Genomic DNA, 5648 nt, shown 5'->3' with positions numbered 1-5648 from the left:
GCAGGCATGCATATGCTGTTGGATGTATTCAAGAGCATGGAAATACCATTGCTAAATTGCTTTCAAGGCACTTTATTGCAGCAATTATACTTGAGCCTATAATACCCAGAAAAAAGGAAAAGTAGAAAACCTCTAAATGGCCAAGGAAAGAATTGCATTCATTACTGAGTGCTCTATGCAGTTCACTTAGAAATATGACAGGAGTTGCCACAGAGCATACCAAGACCTTCTTGAATTACTGTTCTTCCAAGGACTTTGTAATAAACTTTTGGCATGCATATCATTAATCCCTTCTATTGAAATGATAAAGTTTTAATTTGTTGCTTTTCTTAGTAAAAAAAACAACAACTGGAGCAACTTGAAAAATAACTGGCTTTGCATGCAGCAAAAGCTGTATCTACTTTTGATGCCTTGTGATTATTTAATGGTTCACTTGTGTGGAATATTATCTTTGCTACAGATCTGATAAAAAAGCACTTAGATATCAATATTTTTATAATATGTGTTTTAAAGGCAGGATAATTCTATTATGCTTTTTTGCCTGGCAGTAACAAAGTGTCCTTCAAATCTTATTTCTGAATATAAACTGAACCATGATTTTCAGGTCTTCTATTACTGTCCAGTAATATATTACACAAAAGTTCTTATTCAGGAAATGTTTCTAAGTATAAGAAATGAATTTCAAAGTATTTTTCCCCAATATACCTTATACTGTATAGTATAGGTGCACAACCCAAACTGCAGCCCCCCCACCCCCCCCAAGACAGAGCAAAAATCCCAGAGGTGGATTTTTGAGGTGATTCCCCAAATTCAGGGAGATTTTGAGGCCAAACCCCCCATTTTGGCTAAAACCACCTTATCACACGTGTATTTTGGGGGCTCCCTTTGCCATTTTTGAGGTGAAATTCCCCTTTTTTTCCCCAAATCCCCCTTAGGTTTTTTAAAATTTATTTTTATTTTTTAGGGTTCCCCCCTCCTCTAATTTTGAAAACCTCCCCAGAAAATTCCAAGTTAATTCCCAAAAACTCCACACGGACATGGGGGAAGGTTCCGGTGGTGGTTAATGATTTTTGAGGAAGGGGGGGTCCCCAAAATTTTTGGGCTCCTCCCACACAGTCCTGGGTGTCCCTGGGGGGTCCCCAGGGGTCTCAGTGGCCTCCAGCATCTCCTTGAAGCAGCACTTAAAAAACTGACCCAGGGAGGGAAACTCTGGGGGGAAGAACTGAAACAAAAAAAAAAAGTAAAAATGAAAAAATCCCTCCCCCCATCCAAGAAAGGAAAAAAATCCTGAAAAAACTGGGAAAAAAACCCCGCCAGAACAAAACAAGACCAAAAACAAGGAAAAAAACCAAAGAAACCACACAAACCCAAAAAAAGCCCACAAAATCTCCAAATCCACCCAAAACCCCCTAAAAATTCACAAAAAATGCCTCTAAACCAATCCCCTCCAAAAATCCTGAAAAAATACCCAAAACACTAAAAACATAAAAAAGTATTTTTAAAATCCCTGAAGAATGCCATGAAAGAATCTTAAAAACATTCCACAAAATCCCACTTTAAACACACCCAAAAACGCCAAAGCCCCCCAAATGCTCCCCAAAAATATTATAAATCCTTGAAAAAAAACCTCAAAAACACCCACAAAATAGAAATAAAATCCTTTAAAATCCCAAAAAAACGTAAAAAAAATTGAACAAAAACTTGAAAAAATCCCTAAAAAATACCCCAAACCCACCTTATAAAGACAGTTATAGGGTAGGGTTGGCTGTGTAGGAGCATGAAGAGGAAGACAGAAGGAAAAGAAGGGAAGGAAGGATGGGATGAGAAGTATAGAAAAAAAGAAAGAACCATAAACGAAAACACAAAGACAGGCCAGAGATCCCACCAGCAGCGTCGAGGAGCAAATGGCGCCGCTGGCCTCTCCCCACCGTTCAAATCCCCTCAGCCCCGCCCCGCGCATGCGCTCTGGGTCCCCGCGCACCTGTGCAGGCCCCGCCCCCGGGCCCCGCCCCGCCCGCGCGCTTTAATTGCGGCCGAGCCGCTCCCGCCCCGCTCCATCCGGGAATGCTCCTCCCGGGCTGGAGCGGGATCCTCGCCCGGAGCGCTGCGCCGAGTCCAGCCCAGGGACTGCTCCCGGTGCTGCGTGGAGCCCGAGGTGCTCAGGTGGTACCAGGGGCCGGTTCTGGGTTTTGGCGGTGTCCGCTGGGGGTTCGGAGCGGTGCCGCCTCTCCCCGGGCCGGCAGGGTGCGGATCGCGGGATCGGGGCCGGGATCGGGATCGCCGCGGGCAGCAGGAGCCGCCCCGGGACGGGCGCTGGGGCCGAGCCCGGCGCTGCCGCTCCTGCTCCGGCCGCAGCGTCCATGGGACTCCGGGCACGATCCCGCTGCGGCCGCGGGGAGCCGGGGCTCTGCCGGGAACCGCGCCCGGGAGAACGGCGGCGGAATCTCCTCGTGCAGGCGCTGGATCGTGGCTGGAACCGGCCGGGGCACGGGGAGCGCCGTGCCAACCCTGGGAGCCCCAAATCCCGCCGCTCCCGGTGCCCCCATCCCGCGGGGGTGCAAAGTCCCCGCAATCCTCAGCGGAGAGCAGCGCCCGGCTCCCCCTTCCCCGTGTCCGCACAGCCCCGGGGCTCCTGCCCGCCGCTCCCCTGCGGAACGAGCGGGGCTGGATCACGGGAGGAGCCGCTCAGCCGGGGCCGGGCACGGTTCCACTCGGGCTGCTTCTCCAACACCTGCCAGGTGAGATGCTGCCCCTCCCCCTTGCTCTGCAACTCAAAAATGCTCTGCAATGGTAAAACCTCTTCTCTTAAAATTCAGCTGAGAACTTTCCTATTTATTTCCATATTACAGACTATATTTGGGTTGAGAGGGATCCTAAAAATGTGACTCTCAAGTACATGGTACATTTGAGAATTGAGCTCACAACCTTAGCATTACCAGGACCCTGCTCCAACTGACTGAGCTACTCTATGGGTTATGAGCATGAACCTCCCAAGGATGGGAATTCTTGGGCACCAGCAAGGAACTGCAGCTCCTCTTCTGCTAAAGCTGCTTTACACACCAACCCCTGCCATGGCTGTAGGGTAGAACAGGCTGGTAACCAACATGACAGCACCAAACTCTTCCCATAACCCTGATTTTCCTGGCCTTTCTAGGATTTCCCCAGCACCTGTAAATTTGCTCTTGCAATGTCCCTTTGCATGGAGAAATGAGCAGAACACATCCTGAGGCTTCCCTTGCTGCATGACCAAAGTTCCTCTGGAGAGTGGCAGAGGGCATTTCCTGCAGGTGAGCGTTGTCAAAATGATGGCAGCTGCTGAAGTTTGGGCTGTTTTTGTGGCCCAGAGCTGCACAGAGGCCTCAGTGTCTCCTGCTCGTTGCCAGCAATGTTCCTTGGTGTTTGTGTGTGTCCCAGCTGCAGGGAATGTGGGGCAGGAGGAGGCTAGGAGCCCCTGAAAGGGACCCAGCAGCTCTTGTCCTTGGGCTCTGCAGGGGAGGGGCTGTGCCCAGCACATGTCCCGGGGATGGCGCTGGGGTGCCCGGCCAGCGCTGGCACGGACACGGCTCAAGGGCTGCCCGTGGCTCCTGGGCCAGGGGCTGCTCTGAACAGGCACCTGGAGATGCTTCAGCCTGGATACAGGCCACTGACAGCCCAAAAGCACCCCAAGGAACAGCTGGCATTTCCTGGTGATGGCAGCACAGGCTGCTTGCAGAGGGGCTCAGACAGCAATTCCTGGTTCCAGCCTCCCAGTGCTCCCATGAAGCTGCCAGGTATGTCCCAGTCACCCCAAATCCCTTCCCTTCCAGCCTGAGGCCATCACCCAGCAGCAGCATTAAAGCCAAGGCCATCTTCCCTCACAGATATTCAATCCCAAGCATTAGCCTGCAGAGATGCCTTAACATCAAAGGTTTGGGTGGGATGAAGTTTTGTTTGGATGAAGGTGGAAGTTTCCAGGGAGCCAGCTGGAAGTGCAGAAGGGATGGAAAGCTTTCACAGGTGGGTCCCACTGGAGGCAGGAATGTGCATCCTTTCCTGAGGGAAAAGAACTCACAGTGGCCACTGCTGAAGCTCTGAAAGGAGCTGATGTCCTCCCATGGGCATGGGGGCTGCCTTGGCACGGGCTGGGAGCGCCTCTGGCCCTGCCTTCTCCTGCTTGAACACATCACCTGGAGCCTGAGCTCAGGGGGGCCAAATCAGGTGAATTCCAGGCAACTCTGTCAAGTGCCCCTCAGGGACATGGGTGGGGCTGGGGAATGAAGGTTTAAATAGCAAATTCTTTGGAATATATGCCTGTCCCGATGCTGCTGAGCTTCCTTGGAAGCTGTGCTGATTTCTGGCACAGCTGGCATTCAAGCAGCAGCTCTGCATGGGAATATTCACCCTCCATGAGGCACTGTGAAGTTAGGGCAGCGGGAATTGACCAGGGAATTTGGGGCTATGGGATAATTAATGGGAACTAGCAAAGCTGTCAGTGAAACCCAAATCTGGGCACCGCACAGAGAACAATCTTTGTGCTGCCCTGTCAGCTCAAGGCCCTGGGCTGGGAAGTTTTGGGATTCAAACATATGGAATTATACAAATCCCTGACTCCGGGCTGTGATCACCCAGAGAGATAATCCAAGTCCCAAACAATTCTTCCACAATCCAATCTGATGAAAAGTACCCTGTGCCTGCCTGGAGCTCTGACTTTGCTTTTCCTACCAGCTCCTGAGCAGTGTCAGGGCCACCACGAGGGCTTTAAAATCCAGATAAACCCCAAATCCCACACAGTGACTAATCCAAGTGAAGAACTGCATTGTTGTCTGCGGGATCTCTTGGTGTTCCCGGACGGTTCTTAGGGACAAACTCCAGAGCCCAGTATAAGCTGATGGTTACAGTAACAATTTATTACACACACAGAGAGGGCGTGGGTATCAAGAAATCCTACCGAGGGCTGCCTGCTGCAGCCCAAAGTAGGACAGGAATTGGGAATGGGATATTGGGATAGAAAAAGGATAATGTAATGAAGGGAGGGGGGAAGAAAGAAATGAAAAGCAGAGGGTAAGCGTGAGGAGGAGAGAAAGGAGGGCGAGGGGTTACGAGAGAGAGAGGAGGAGGGGGAGTGAGGAGTGAGGAAAGAGAAGGGAAATGAGGGAAGCAAGTAAGGTAAGAGAGGGAAAGAAGTACGAGAAGTAAGAGACAGAGAAAAAAGAGAGCGATTTCCTGTTTACAACACTTTAAATTTCTTTCTACTATGAATATTTAAATTTCCGCAAACCAATCTAGTACAAAATACAAATTCTATAGCATTTACATACAGCCTATAGGAGTTTTCGTATTACCATAGTGTGTTGTACTTTAACCTTTAACAAAGACTTTGACCCGTTTGTAGCAGGAGTCATTGTTTCATCAAGGAGGGGATTACCTAGCAGGCCACTCCATTGTCTTCTAGTTACTTAGTAACTAAAGCTTGGTGTCTCGAAAGTGGCTATCATTTCAAGATCATTTTCAGAATTTATGCTTTCATATTTGTGGGGTTTCACCATTTCATTCTCCCCAACATCTCCCCTGTTTTGTTCAACAACTAATACATTAGAAATTGCTTTGGTTATCATCTCTCGTGTACAATGTAGTATGCAGGGTACAAACACTATAACTACAATTATTAC

The sequence above is a fragment of the Erithacus rubecula genome, assembly GCF_903797595.1.
Source record: "Erithacus rubecula genome assembly, contig: scaffold_185_arrow_ctg1, whole genome shotgun sequence".
NCBI classification, from domain to species: Eukaryota; Metazoa; Chordata; class Aves; order Passeriformes; family Muscicapidae; genus Erithacus; species Erithacus rubecula.
Note: the sequence above shows the minus strand (reverse complement) of the source record.